The sequence below is a fragment of the Phyllostomus hastatus genome, unplaced genomic scaffold, assembly GCF_019186645.2.
Source record: "Phyllostomus hastatus isolate PE091 unplaced genomic scaffold, TTU_PhHast_1.1 phas_contig_29, whole genome shotgun sequence".
In the NCBI taxonomy this organism is placed as follows: Eukaryota; Metazoa; Chordata; class Mammalia; order Chiroptera; family Phyllostomidae; genus Phyllostomus; species Phyllostomus hastatus.
Genome location: NW_025333835.1, coordinates 450,055 through 466,118, shown reverse-complemented (window position 1 = coordinate 466,118; position 16,064 = coordinate 450,055). Strand labels below are relative to the sequence as shown.

General features: G+C 36.7%; 1 protein-coding gene across 1 annotated transcript in view; it reads left to right on the top strand.

The window, feature by feature from the left end:
* RB1 (RB transcriptional corepressor 1) overlaps window positions 1–16,064 on the top strand; it is a 283,425-nt gene that overhangs the window by 138,434 nt on the left and 128,927 nt on the right. The gene's annotated exons all lie outside the window — the stretch shown is intronic.

Below are 16,064 nucleotides of genomic sequence, written 5' to 3'. Positions count from 1 at the left end.
TGTCCTTTATGTATGTTCCTTGACAACACTTCCCCTTTTAACCCCCATTATCCCCCTCCCAGATCGCTTCTGGTATTGCCAATTTATTCTTTATTTCAATGTCTCGGGTTATATTTTGCTTGCTTGTATGTTTTATTGGTTAGGTTCCAATTATAGGTGAGGTCATATGGTATTTGTCTTTCACCACCTGGCTTACTTCACTTAGCGCAATGTTCTCCAGATCCATCCATGCTGTCACAAAGGGTAGGAAGCTTCTTCTTTCTTGCTGCTGCATAGTATTCCATTGTAAATGTACCACAGTTTTTTGATCCACTCATTTCCTGATGGGCACTTAGGTTGCTTCCAACACTTGACAATTGTAAATTGTGCTGCTATGAACACTGGGGTGCATAGGTTCTTTTGAATTGATGTTTCAGAATTCTTAGGGTATAGTCCCAGCAGTGGAATTGCTAGGTCAAAAGGCAGTACCATTTTTAGTTTTCTGAGGAGATTCCATACTGTTTTCTATAGTGGCCGCATCAGTCTGCATTCCCACCAACAGTGAACTAGGGTTCCGTTTTCTCCACAACTTTGCCATCACTTGTTGTTTGATGATTTGGTTATGATGGCCATTTTGACTGGTGTTATAGCCCTACCTTATATGATATATATTTAATTTCATTTGTAACATTTCTCTATCTTGTATTTCTTTAAATGTAGCTAAATTATTTAGCTAATTCTTCACTCTTCTCAAAAGCACAATTTTAAATTAGGAATGATACCAAGCACAAATCTTAGTTTTACTTTTGTCATTTGCTTTTTGGGGAATAACATATATTCCAAAATAACTACTAATTGAAGATAATTAATGAAAACATATGAGGCTCTTTTGGGGGGTAATTATTTCATTTCATTTTTTATTAAGGTATAATTAATATATAACATTGTTAGTTTCAAGTATGCAACATAATGATTTGATATTTGTGTGTACTGCAAAATGATCACTGCAATATACCTAGTTAACATCTGTTACCATGCATAATTACAATTTTTTTGTTCTTGAGATAGGGACTTTTAAGATATATTCTCTTAGCAACTTTCGAATATGCAATGCAGTATTATTAGTTATAGTCACCATGCTGTACATTGTATCCCCATGACTTATTTGTTTTATTATTGGAAGTTTGTACCATTGACCTCATTCACCCATTTTGTCCACCCCCCATACTTCTGGCAACCACCACTCTGTTCCCTGTATCTATAACCTTATTCTATGTTTATTTATATATATATATATATATATATATATATATATATATATATATATATATATTTAAGTTACATTTATAAGTGAGATCATAGGGTATCTATTTGAGTTACTTCATTTAGGATAATGCCCTTAAGATCCATCCATGTTGTTGTGAGTGGCAAAACTTTCTTTTTTATGGTTAAATAATATTTCATTGTGTGTATATGTGTATGTATAGGTGTATATATGTGTGCATATATAAATATCAGTTATGTGTGTGTATTTACACACACACATACACCAATTTTGCTTTATTCATTTAGCCATCAAGTTAGGTTGTTTTCATATCTTTGCTGTTGTAAATAATTTTGCAGTGGATATGGGAGTGCAGATGCTTTTTTGAGTTAGTATTTTTGTTTCCTTTAGATAAATAACTAGATGTGGAATTGTTGGACATTATGGTAGTTCTACTTTTATTTTTTTTAGAGGAATTTCCATACTATTTTTCATACATACTAACTGCGCCAACTTACATTCTCACCAACAATGCACAAGGGTTTCCTTTTCTATACAACTTCAACACTTGTTATTTCTTGTATTTTTTATCACAGCATTCTAACGTATGTAAGTTGATATTTCTTTGTGGTTTTGATTTGCAATTTTCTAATGATTAGCAATATTGGGCATCATTTTATGCACCTATTGCCATCTGTATGTTTTCTTGGGAAAAATGACTACTTATCTTTTAAAAAACACTTGTAATAGTTTTATTTTTATTTTTTAAATTAAATTTATCGGGTGAAGTTGGTTAATAAGGTTATATAGTTTTCTTGTGTACAATTCTATGATACATCAAATGTGTACTCCACTGTATGTCCACCACCCAAAGTCAAATCTTCCATTATCTTATATTCAACCCCCTTTACCCTTTACTTCCATCCCACCCTGCTTCCCTCTGATTATCATCATACTGTTGTCTGCTTATGAGGTTTTGCTTGTTTGTTTCTCATTTGTTCACTTGTTGCTTTTAGCTTTATATCCCACATATGGTTGAAATCATATGCTTCTTTTTCTTTCTGACTTTTTCACTTAGCGTGATATTCTCAAGATCCATTCATGTTGTCACAAATGACAGTATTTCATTTTTTCTTATGGCTGAGTAGTATTCTGTTGCATATATGTACCACATCTTTACTGAATCATTTAGCGAAAGATACATCAATTGTTTCCATGTCTTGGCCACCATGAGTAATGCTGCAATCAACATAGGGGTGCATATATGTTTGCAGATAAATGCTTTCAAATTCCTCAGGCAGATACCCAGAAATGTATTGATGTGTCACGTGATAATCCCATTCTTAATTTATTGAGAAGCCTCCATACTGTTTTTCATAGTGGCTATACCAGTTTACCTTCTTACCAACAGTGGATCAGGGTTCCTTTTTCTCCACAACTTCTCTAATACTTGTTATTACTTGTCTTGTTGATGACAGCCATTGTAACAGGTGTGAGATGGTATCTTATTTTAGTTTTGATTTGTATTTCCCTAATAGCTAGTGAAGTTGAGCATTTTTTCATATATCTGTTGGTCATTTGTGTGTCTTCTTGGGAGAGAAGTCTGTTCAGGTCCTTTGCCCATTTTTTAATTGGATTGTTTCCTTGGTATTGAGTTGTATGAGTTCTTTATGTATTTTGGATATTAAAGCCTTCTTGAAGCTGTTGTTTGCAAATATCTTCACCCATTCGGTTGGTTGCCTTTTTGTTTTGCTAGTGTTTTCTTTTGCTGTGCAGAAGCTTTTTAGTTTGATATAGTTCCATTCATTTACTTTTGCCTTTATTTCCCTTATCTTGGGGTCAAATTCATAAAATCCTCTCTAAGACAAACATTGATAAGTTTAGTACCTATGTTTTCTTCTATGTATTTTATTGTTTCAGATCTTATCTTTAGGTCTTTGATGTATTTTGAGTTAATTTTTGTATGTGGGGACAAAGAGTAGTCTAGTTTCATTCTTTGGCATGTGGATTTCCAATTTACCCAGCACCATTATTGAAGGGGCTTTCTTTTTACCATTGTATGTTTTTGCCTCCTTTGTTGAAAATTATTTGCCCATATACACATGGGTTTATTTCTTGGCTTTCATTTTTGTTCCATTGTTATGTATGTCTCTTTTTCTGACAGTATCATGCTGTTTTGATTATTGTTGCTTTGTAGTATAATTTAAAGCCAGTGTGATGCCTCTTTTTACATTCTTTTTAAAAAATATTTTTATTGATTATGCTATTACAGTTTTCTCAACTTTTCCCTCTTTATCCCTCTCTGCCCTGCACCCCCAACCCTCCAACATTCCCCCCTCCTCCTTAGTTCATGTCCATGTGTTGTACACATAAGTTCTTTGAGTTCTCTATTTCCTATACCATTTTTCTCTTTCCCCATCTATTTTATGCCTATGAATTATGCTTCTTCTTCCGTGTACCTTTTTCCCCCATTCCTCCCCTGCCCCTCCCCACTGAAATCCTCCATGTGATATCCATTTCTCTGATCTGTTCCTGTTCTAGTTTTTTGCTTAGTTTTTGTTTTTGTTGTTTCTCTTTTGTTTTAGGTTCATTTGTTGATAGGTGTGAGTTTTCATTTTATTGTTCATATTTTTTCTTTTTCTTTTTCTTAGATAAAGCCCTTTAACATTTCATGTAATGATGGCTTGGTTATGATGAACTCCTTGAACTTGACCTTATCTGGGAAGCACTTTATCTGCCCTTCCATTCTAAATGATAGCTTTTCTGCATAGAGTAATCTTGGATATAGGTCCTTGCCTTTCATGGCTTCAAATACTGCTTTCCAGCCTCTTCTTGCCTACAAGGTTTGTTTTGAGAAGTCAGCTGATAGTCTAATGGGAACTCCTTTGTAGGTAACTGTCTCCTTTTCTCTTGCTGTTTTTAAGACTCTCTCATTATCTTTAATCTTGGGTAACTTAATGATGATGTGCTTTGGTGTGTTCCTCTTTGGGTCCAGCTTCCTTGGGATTCTCTGAGCTTTCTGGACTTCCTGGAAGTCTGTTTCCTTCACCATATTGGGAAAGTTTTCCTTCACTATTTGTTCAAATAAGTTTTCAGTTTTTTGTTGTTGTTCTCCTTCTGGCAACTCTATAATTTGGGTATTGGAATGTTTCAGATTGTCCCAGAGGTTTATAATTCCCTCTTCACTTTTTTGAACTCTTGTTTCTTCATTCTGTTCTGGTTGGATGTTTATTTTTCCCTTGTGTTCCAAATCATTGATTTGAGTTTGGTTTCCTTCCTGTCACTGTTGGTTCCCTGAATATTTTGCTTTATTTCATTTGGGTATCTTTCATTTGTTTTTTCATTTTTCAACCAAGTTAAATTCTCATCAGATAGCTTGGCTATCTCCTCATCACTTAGCTCTCTTTCTGAAGTTTTACTCTGTTCTTTCATTTGGGCCATATTTCTTTGTCTTGGCACACCTGTTAAGTTGTCAGAGGCAGGGCCTTAGGTATTCATCAGGGCAGGGCAACTGTCTTTGCTGCATTGCGGCACCCTGCCTGTGGGTGAGGGACCAGAGAGGGAACAATGCAGCTTGCCTGCTCATCTCTAGCCCACTTTCCAATGAACTCTTATGTGAAACTGGGAGTTTCTCTCACTGTGGCAAGTGCTGTACTCTACAGTCAACTCTGAGTCTTAGTTTTGCCTTCCCCCAGCCTCACCTGCTCGGTTTGCTGCCTTGCCAGGGTTTTTCTCAGTGGGCCCCACCTGAACCGTGGGTTCTTATGGGTCTGGTTTTTCTGGTTGATTTTTTCTTTAATTCCTTGGTTGTCAGAGTTCCATGCAGTTTGATTTTCTGGCACTTCTGGTCATTTATTGATTTTAGATTGGTTGTGTGAGGAAGTGAAGGGTTGCTACCTATGCCTTCATCTTGACTGGAACTCTCCATTTACCTTCTTTTCTAAGAATTACTTTGGCTATTGGGGTCTTTTGTGGTTCCATACAAGTATGATGACTTTTATTCTACTTTAAAAAATGTTGTTGGGACTTTGATGGGGATTGCATTAAATCTGTATATTGCTTTGGGTAATATGGATGGTTTAACTATTTTAATTTAACTCTTCCAATCCATGAACAGGGAATGTATTTTCATGTCATGTGTCTTTCAATCTCTTTCAGTAATGATTTATAGTTTTCAGTACATAGGTCCTTTTCTTAATTTTATTTGTGGCTATTTGTTTTATTGCAATTGCAAAGAAATAGTTATTTTTCCTCAAATTTTGTTAGCATATTGTTAGTATATACAATATTTATATTGATTTTGATTTTGTATCCTACAACTTTATTGTTTTTGTTTATCATTTCTACTAGAATTTTGTGGAATCTTTAGGGGTTTCTATATACAGGATCATGTCATCTGTAACAAAGTGACAATATTACTTCTTCATTTCCAATATTGATGCCTTTCATTCTTTCTCTCTTACCTGATTGCTCTGGATAGAACATTTAGTACTATGTTTAATAAGAATGGTGAGAATGAACATCCTTATCTTGTTCCTGATCTTAGAGTAAAAGCTTCCAGTTTTTCACCAGTGAGTATGATATTAGTTGAGAGTTTGTCATATATGGCCTTTATTCTGTTGAGGTACTTTTTCTATACTTATTTTATTGAGTGTTTTAATAATAAAGGATGTCATATCCTATTAAATGCTATATCTGCATCTATTGATTTGATCACATAATTTTTTAATCTTTATTTTGTTAATGTGGTATATTGTATTAATCAGTTTGTATTTGTTGAATCAACCTTGTTTTCTGGCATGAACCCTACTTGATTGTGATATATGATTTTTTAAATGTAAGATTGTATTCAATTTGCTAATATTTTGTTTAGGAGTTTTGCATCTGTGTTTTTCAGAGATAGTGGTTTTTAGTTTTGTGTGCGTGTGTGTGTGCATGTGTGTGTGTGTGTATCCTTGCCAGATTTTAGTGTCATGGTTATATTGGTGTCATAAAATATGTTAACAAGTATTGCCTGTTTTTTAATTTTTTGGAAGAGTTTGAGGAGGATAGGTATCAAATCTTTAAAAAAATTTTATTTATTGATTTTACTGAGAGAGAGGAAGAGCGTAGAGGGTGAGGGGTCGGGGAGAGAAAGAGAGATCAAGAGAAACAGAGAAAGATCAATTTGTTGTTCCACTTATTTATGCACTCACTGGTTGATTTTTGTACATACCCTAAAGTGGAGTAAAATCTGCTACTCTAACAAACTGAGCTACTTGTCCAGGCTCAGATTTTCTTTAAATGTTTGGTAGAATTTACTAAGGAAGACATGTGGTCCTGAACTCTTACTTTTGGGGAGGTTTCTTCAGAAGGTTGTTTAACTTTCCTCACTGTTGATTTGTCTTTTGAGATTTTTCAGTTCTTCATGATTTAGTCTGGGAAGGCTATAGGGTGTATTTCTAGGAACTTATCCATTTCTTCTATGTTATTGAATTTGATGGCATATAGTCTTTCATAGTATTCTAGTGTGATCCTTTGTATTTCTGTAATGTTGGTGGTAAGATTTAACTGCCTATTGAGATCTATTCATTTTTAATTTCATTGGAGTTTTTTTGCATTTAAGTTGTATGAGTTCTTTACATATTTTGGATATTAACTCCTTATGAGATATATGATTTGCATTTATTTTCTCTTATTGAGTAAATTGCCCATTTCATTTTGGTTATGGTTTCCTTTGCTGTAAAGAAGACTTTTAGTTTGATGTAGTACTTGTTTATTTTTGCTTTTATTGTCCTTGCTTTTGGTGTCAGATTAAAAATATCTCCAACATTAGTGTTAAACAGCTTACCACATCCACTTTTCAAAGACTTTTATTTCAGGTCTTCATTGAAGTCTTTAATCCATTTTGAGAACATTTTTAAGGATGATTTTAAGATAGTTGTCAAGTTGTTTTCATTTGTATGTAGCTACCCAGTTTTGTCAGCACCACCTATTTAATAGACAGTCTTTTCCTTATTCTTAATTCTTGGTTTCTTGTCATAAATTAATTGATGATATGTCTGTGGGTTTATTTCTGAAGTCTCTATTCTGTTCCATTGATTTGTGTTTCTGTTTTTCTGGCAATCTTACTTACTACTATTTTGACTATTTTAGCTTTATTATGTGGTTTAAAATCAGGAAGTGTGACAACTCCAGGTTTGTTTTTTCTTTTTTCAAGATTGCTTTGAATATTTGAGTTTTTTAGGGTTCCATACAATTTTAAGATTGTTTATTTCTTTTATTTATGTCTTCCTCAATTTCTTTAATCAGTGTCTTGCAGTTTGCACTGTATAGGATCTCATCTCCTGGGTTCAATTTATTACTAGGTATGTAATTCTTTTTGGTGAAATTGTAAATGGAATTATTTTGTCTTTCCCATAGTTTATTATTATTATAGAAACACAAATGACTTGTATATTGATATTGTATCCTGCAACTTTACTGAATTTTATTTATTAGTTATAATAGTTTTTGATGGAGTCTTTAGGGTTTTCTATATATCAATGCATGGGGGACCCAAATAATCTGGAATTTATTTATAAAAAATTGTGTATTTATGTGGGGAAGCTTTACCCACAGAGCCCCCCGTCAGCCACAGATGAGAATAAGTCTACCAAGACATGATCTGCTTGGGGAAGAAAGGTGGCCGTTCTCAAAGGAGAACGACCAAGACCCTTTTCCTCAATAGGTTTTTATTGGGTTCATTTTGCACAGGAATGCAGGTAAAGCTCATTAATCATTGTCAGGCAGTAAGGATCAAACAATAGATAGCATATAGAGAACTATGAGGCCTTATTCTGAGTCAGTGTCTGTTAACTACAAAACTTTGGGGAAACAAACTCATTTCCTCTCAGATCCTTATCAGAAAATTGAGAGCATTCTTAGCAAAGCAAGTTTCTTAGGATTTTATTTATTCTTGCTTAGGTCTGATCACCCTGGGGAACCCACCCTTTCTTTTTTTTTTTTTTTTTTTAAGGTTTATTTATTTATTTATTTTTAGAGAGGGAAGGGAGGGAGATAGAGAGAGAGAAACATCAATGTGCGGTTGCTGGGGGTCATGGCCTGCAACCCAGGCATGTACCCTGGCTGGGAATTGAACCTGCGGCACTTTGGTTTGCAGCCCGCGCTCAATCCACTGAGCTACGCCAGCCAGGGCTGGGAACCTGCCCTTTCTAGAACAGGATTCACTGCCCTCTGTCATTGTTTAAAGCTTAAGTCAGGCAGGGGAAGTAAAGCAACCAAGAGATTAGGAAACTTCTCACAGACAGAATGAGGACTCAGACTATGTCAAAGCCCTGGGGCGAGGGTCAGTCACCCCTTTTTGTTATAGCCTCCCAAGTCCTTCCCTGGGGGCCCCCGTGATCATGCCTATCTTAGGTTGTCCCTCCCTAAAGGAATCTTACCATTCCTTGACTAACTATTCATGCATTGGGGGCCAGGCAGGGTGAAGTAAAAGGGGTAGAGGTGTCCCCCCTGCCAGTGAGATAAGCTTTGTCTCCTTAGTGGCTTATGGTCTGAAGGTCACTCACTCAGCCTTAGCCATGGTGGGGTTACAGCTTCTGAAACCAGGCAGGACGGTTCCCAACATATTTATTCTTACATGTTTAAACTTCAGTCACCTTCAAAGTACTCTCCATTTGATGCAATACACTTATCAAGATTTTTTTCCCATTGCTCAAAACAGTTTTGAAACTTGTGGATTTTGATGCCTTTTAGTGTTTCTGCTGTTTTTTGTTTTACCGTTTCCATATCAGCAACATGTTTTCTGTTGAGGACTTTTTTCATCCAGGGAAACAAACAAACAAAAAAGTCCCTTGGGGGAGATTGGGTAAATAATGAATGCGGGGCATGGTCTCTCCATTTTTGGTCAGAAACTGCTGAATACTCAAGAGTGGTGTGTGCAGGGGCACTCATAAGTCACCCATCATGAAATGGGAAAACACATTGAAAGAGTCTTTAAAAAAATTTCACTGAAGGTGAATGTAGCCTCTCACAATACCAGCTGGTACACTGGTACATACAGGTTCTTAGAACACTCACCTAGTAGGGGAAGCCTGTACCATAAGGGGCGTGCCCTCCAGAAGATAATTCTGTTTTATATTGGATCCTTCCTGGTATAGTATAATTTCAACTATACATAGTAACAATTTCTCTTTCTCCTCACCATTTTAGATGTGTTTCTTTGGTTTTATTGCATAAGTGCTCTGACTAGGACCTCCAATACTATGTTGGTGGGAGTGGTCATTCTTGTCTTGTTTGTGATCATAAAGAAAGCTTTCAGCTTTCACCCAATGAGTATAGTGTTGGCTGTGGTGTCATCATGTATGCCCTTTATTTTGTTAACATATATTCCCTCCATGCATGTTCTGTTGAGAGTTATTACAATAATGTCATATTGTTATTATAACTTATTTTTATGTTATAATTATAATAATAATAAGAATTTTATCAAATCCTTTTTCTGAATCTGTTGAGAGGATCATATGATTTTTTTCTCTTTTGTCCTTTTTTATGTTTTTTCCTTTTTTAAAATTTTTTTCAAGTAAAGTCATCTCCATTACCCCCCATTTGCTCCCCGCACCCTACCCAACCCCACCTCCCACCCTCAATCCTACACCCCTATGGCTTTGTCTGTGGGTCCTTTATATATGTACATTGACAGCCCAACTCCTTCTTTTCCCTGTTATCCCCCTCCCTCCTCCCTTCTGGTCACTGGGTCAGTGTGTTCTTTATTCCAGTGCCTCTTTTTATATTTTCCTTGCTTGTTTGTTTTGTTGATCAGGTTCTTGCTTATAGGTGAGATCATATGGTATTTCTCTTTCACCATCTGGCTTATTTCACTTACCTTGTCTTCCAGCTCACTAATTTGGTCCTCTGCTTTATCCAGCTTGTTTTTAATTCCTTCTGTATTTTTTATTTCAGAAATTGTATTCTTCATTTCTTCCTGATTCTTATTTATAGTTTCTATTTCCTTTTTCATGCTGTTGTAGTTCCCACTCAATTCCTTGTAGTTGTGTGTGAGTTCCTTGAGAATCCTTATCACCATGCTTTGAATTCTATATTTGATAGTTTGTATGACTCCATTTCATTTAGCTCTTTTAGTGGGGAGTTTTCCATTCTTTTTGATTGTAGGTTATTCCTTGGTCTCCCCATTTTAGGTGACTCTTTTGTTTGTTTCTATAATTCCCAATGCTCTGGTTTACCAGCTTTCTTTGTTGGGTAAACTTCTGTGGTAGCAATTCTGTGGGTGTCAGTGGTGTCCCACTGAGTCTCTTTGAGAGTCGTCCTTCCTTCCATTTGTTTGTGCTCTCTTGTTGTACTTTGTATATACCAGTTGGCGACTGCTTTGTTGGTGGGTTCTCCCCTCCAGCAGGTTTATTGGTACTCACAACTCCCCCTTGTCTTGTATGATATCAGGAGCAGGGCAAAGGTGATATGGAGTAAGATAGCAGGAAAAGATTCTATGGGATTTAAAGTACTACCAAATAGAGGACAGATAAGAGTTCCTTTGGAGAAGTACAGCAATAAATGTTATGTTTCACCCAAGTAGCCACTTTTTATAAAAGGTGAAAAAGAGATAAGACTCCTATTAGGAGGGAAAAAGAATGTGAGCTGACTTTAGAAAGCAGAGTGCTAGGGAGGTTAGATGTGAGAGATTGTGACAGTAGGGTATAGAAACTTGGCATTGTATGTAAGAGAATAAAGTTAACCATAGCAGTAATAAAGTTCAGGAATGCTGAAGTGGATTAAGACCACTGTAGGGTGCTGTGTGGGATTTGGAACAACAATAATATGATTAGAAATATATGATCTGAATAAAAAGAATAAAAAATAAGAAGTTAAGATTAGTGTGTTACTGGAATACGAGTGAAATGAAAGATGTTAAAATAAAATGCCATAGGAAAGGGAGAGTAAAAAAACAAACAATGAAATTGAACAAACAAAACCAAAAAAGGTAAATGTAAATAAGATAAAAAATTAAAAATTAAAGTAATTTAAAAAATAAAAATAAATCAAAGATAAAATAAATAAAATGATGTTCTGAAGGGTAGCAGAGTGAAATTTGTCTCAGCTGTTGGTGTTAGCCTTCTGACTTTTTTCTGGATCTGTCTTTGGTCTTCTCACAGCTCCAGGTCTTTTTGTCTTACACATGGAGGGAAAAAAGCCTCCTGCTGACTTAATGCTGCTAAGAGGGTTTTTCTGTTTTCCTGGATGCTGCAGGCAATGGGGGTGGCATGGGGTGGGGCTGGGCTCCTTTGTTTTTTTCCTTCCCTTTCTTGTGTTTCCACAGAGATGGGGGTTTTGGGATATAAAATTCAGGAGTGCCCAATTTCAGACTCACATCCTCAGAGCACTGTGCAGCTCACACTATTCTCTGTTTATATGCACCAGGCAGGCACCTCTAATCCACCTTGGACAACCCTTTGATTAGTCTGTGATATGCATTGAGTGGGAACAAATTGCACTCCTCTCTGCTTTTTGGCCTGGGCCTGCGTCCACACAAAGTCCCTTCAGGGCAGTTAAGTTCCCCTATTGAATTAAGTCTCTCTGGGCATTGCTACCTCTCTGAGTGCTTGGCAGCTCACTTTGATCAATCAGTGAGGTGCCCTGAATGGGAGCAAATTGCACCTCCAGCCCCTTAGCTGGAGCCCTCTGGCTACTGCACATGAGAGGTCCTTGCACAGCGTTTGAGATCCTTTTTCTACTGTATTCCCCTTGGTTGTGGGTTGCTGTTCCTATCAAGGAACTGGCTTTCCACACAGACCAACTCTCTGGTCAGTCTAGAGACTGTCTGGGTTATGGCCAATAGCAACCCATCTCTTCTCCCATGTCCAGGTGTCACCCTGCTCCCCAATTGATCTGGAACTGTCCCAGCCAGTGACCATAGTCCCAGCAGGATTGTGAGGCCAACTGTGTCTCTCTTACTGCCTCTTTATTCCCCCAGCAACTTTAAGTGTCCAGGTGTCTCCTGGTGCAGGTCTGTAACTCACTACTTTGCGGGGGGAGGGAGCTTCAAAAGTCACAATCGCTGACCTGGCTGTCCTCCAAAGCTTCTGTGGCAGCCTTGGTCCCTGGGGCAGGGTCCAGAGACCCTTTCTTTGTCCCACAAAATCTCCTTATAGTCCATTTTTAAATGTCCTCAGCAACCTTTGGCCTCCAGACTTTATATCAGCTGGAATTCCGTTGGTTGTTTACTCTGTTCTTCAGAAGATTGGCTAGGTGTCCTAGTTCAGTGCATGAGCAAGTGGCTTTAGCTTCCACGTACCTCACTGCCATCTTCTAGGTGATTTTCATATTTTAATGTGTTAATGTAGTATATTACATTGACTTATTTGTGGATGTTGAAGCATCCATGTATCACTGGATTAAATCCCACTTGATCATGATATATAATTCTTTTAATGTACTGTTGTTGAATTTGGTTTGATAATATTTTGTTGAAGATGTTTACATTCATGTTCACCAGGAATATTGGCCTGTAAATTCTGATTTTTTTTTGTGGCATCTTTGTCTAATTTTGGTATTAGGGTAATTCTCACCTCATAAATTGGATTGGGAAGAGTTCACTCTTCTCTTTTTTGGAAGAGTTTAACAAGGATTGACATTAATCCTTTGAATGTTTGATAGAATTTACCATTGAAGTTGTCTGGTCTTAGACTTTTGTTCACTGGAACATTTTAATTACTCATTTAATCTCTATACTAGTAATAGATGTATTTAGATTTTTTATTCATGATTCAGTGTTGGAAAGTTGTACATTTTTATGCATTCATTTCTTCTAGGTTGTTAGATTTGTTGGCATGTCATGATTTATAGTAGTCTCTTTGGCTTTCTGTGGTATCAATTACAATGTCCATGACTATTTTTTTTGATGGATAAAGAGCCAACAAATCTATTCTTCCCTAACCTATCTGCATAAAATTTGTATGCTAGGGCATTTATTTTTACTCTAGTATTTTCTGTTCACTAACATTTAAAAATGGAATTCTTTTTTAAAAAATTGTATTATTTTTTATTTTATTTTCATTGTTGTTCAAGTACAGTTTTTCTTTTACTCCCATCCCAGCCAACCGCCCAACCCTCCCCACCTCCCTCCCATTTCCACGCCCCTCTAGTTTTTGTCCATGTGTCCTTTACACATATTCCTGTAAACCCTTCGCTTTTACTCCTGAAATACCCTCCCCTCTCCCTTCCAGTCACTGTCAGCCTATTCTCTATTTCAGTGTCTTTGGTTATATTTTGCTTGTTTGTTTTTTTGTTGTTTAGGTTCCTGTTAAAGGTGAGATCATATAGTATTTGTCTTTCACTGCTTGGCTTATTTCGCTTAGAATAATGCTTTCCAATTGTATCCATGCTGTTGCAAAGGGTAGGAGGAGCTCCTTTTTTCTTTCTCCTGCATAGAATTCCATTGTGTAAATTTGATCCATTCATTTACTGATGGGCACTTAGGTTGCTTCCAGCACCTAGCTATTGTAAATTGTGCAGCTATGAACATTGGAGTGCATAGGTTCTTTTGGATTGGTGTTTCAGGGTTCTTAGAATATAATCCTAGCAGTGGAATTGCTGGATCAAAAGGCAGATCCACTTTTAGTTTTCTGAGAAAATTCCATACTGTTTTCCATAGTGGTTGCACCAGTCTGCAATCCCACCAACAGTGCAGTAGGGTCCCCTTCTCTCCACAAACTGTGGGCTGTCTTTGCTGTTGTTCCTCTAGTTCTTATAGGCATAGTGTTAGGTTATTGTTTGAAATCTTTCTATCTTTTTTAGGTAGGCCTGTTTGCTATGAACTTCCCTCTAAGGAGTGCCTTTGCTGTGTCCCATAAGTTTTGGGTTTTTGTGAGTTCACTTTAATTTGTTTCCAGAAACTTTTTGATTTCTTCCCTAATCTAATTCTTGACCGATTCATTTCTTAGAAGCATGCTCTTCAATCTCCATGATTTTGAGTGTGTTGGAGTTTTTTTCCTTGGGGTTGGTTTGTAGTTTCAGTTTCTTGTGGTCAGAGAAAATGCTTGGCATGATTTCAATTTTCTTGAGTTTGTTGAGGCTTGTTTTGTGTCCTATCATGTGGTCTATCTTTGAAAATGTTCCATGTGCATTTGAAAAGCATGTGTATTTTTCTTTTTTGTGATGGATGGCTCTATATATATCAGTTAAGTCCATTTGATCTAGGGCATTGTTCAATGCCACAGTATCTTTGTTGATATTTTGTTTGGAAGATTTGTCCATTTTTGACAGTGGGGTGTTAAAATCCCCTTCTAGAATTGTGTTGCTGTCAATATGTTTCCTTAAGTCCTCTAAGATTTTGTTTATGTATTTGGGTAGTCTTATGTTGGGTGCATATATGTTTATAATATTTATGTCTTCTTGGTGGATTTTCCCCTTGAGTATTATGAAGTGACCTTCTGGGGTTTCTCTTTATGGCCCTTTTTTTAAAGTCTGTTTTGTCTGACATGAGTATTCCTGTGCTGGATTTTTTGTTTCCTGTCTGTTTGCTTGGAAAATTTGTTTCCAGCCCTTCACTTTCAGCCTGTGTAGACCTTTTATCTTGTGGTGAGTCTCTTGTAGGCAGCAAATGAGTGGGTCATGCTTTCTTATCCATTCAGCTATTCTGTGTCTTTTGATTCAGGCATTTAATCCATTTACGTTTAAGGTTATTATTGATAGGTACTTATGCCTTGCCATTTTTGTACTTGTGTTCCTCTTGTGTATCTCTTTTCCTTCCTTCCCTTAAAGCAGTCCCTTTAGCATCTCTTGCAGAGCTGGTTTGGTGAAGGTGTATTCTTTTAGGCTTTTTTTTTTGTCTGGGAAGCTCCTTATTTGGCCTGCTGCCTTGATTGAGAGCCTTGCTGGGTAAAGTAGCCTTGGTTGCAGGCCTCTGGTTGTCATTACTTGGAATATTTCTTGCCATTCTCTTCTGGCTTGGAGTGTTTCCATTGAGAAGTCAGCTGCTAACCTTATTGGGGCTCCCTTGTATGTTACTTCCTATTTCTCCCTTGCTGCTTTTAAGATTCTCTTTGTCTTGAAATTTTGCCATTTTAATTACAATATGTCTTGAGGTCGACCTCTTTGGGTTCCTCTTGACTGAGAATCTCTGTGTTGCTGGATCTGTGTCACTTTTTCTCTCATGAAATTGGGGACATTTTCCATCATTACTTTTTCAAATAGGTTTTCTATCCCTTGCTCTTCTTCTTCTGGTATTCCTATTATATGGATATTATTACATTTCATATTGTCTTGCATTTCTCTTAATCCCTCTTCATTCTTTGTGAGCCTCTTTTCCTTTTCTTGCTCTTTCTGGGTGTTTTTTTCTACTTTGTTCTCCAATTCACTGATCCAGTCTTCTGCTTCATCGATCCTGCTTTTCATTCCTAGTGCTCTGTTCTTCAGTTCAGAAATTGTATTCTTTATTTCCTCTTGGCCCTTGTTGATAGTTTCTATTTCCTTTTTCATGTTGATATAGTTTTCAGTGAGTTCATTGTAGCTTCCTGTAGTTTCTGGCAGTTCATTATGAGCTCACTGAGCTTCCTGACAATCATTGTTTTGAACTCAGTATCTGATAGTTGAGTTGCCTCTATTTCATTTAGCATTCTTTCTGAGGCTTCCTCCTTTCCCTTCATTTTGGGATTGTTTCTTTGTCTTCCCATTGTTTGTGAGACTCTTCTTGTTAGCCTCAGTTTCTTAAATTATCTGTTCTGACTTCCTGGGTTTATAGTGTTAACTCTGTGGTAGAATACCTGTGAGATTCAGTCGTGCATTCTCCTTGATCTCTTGAGCTCACTCATCTTGGGCTGTCATTTAA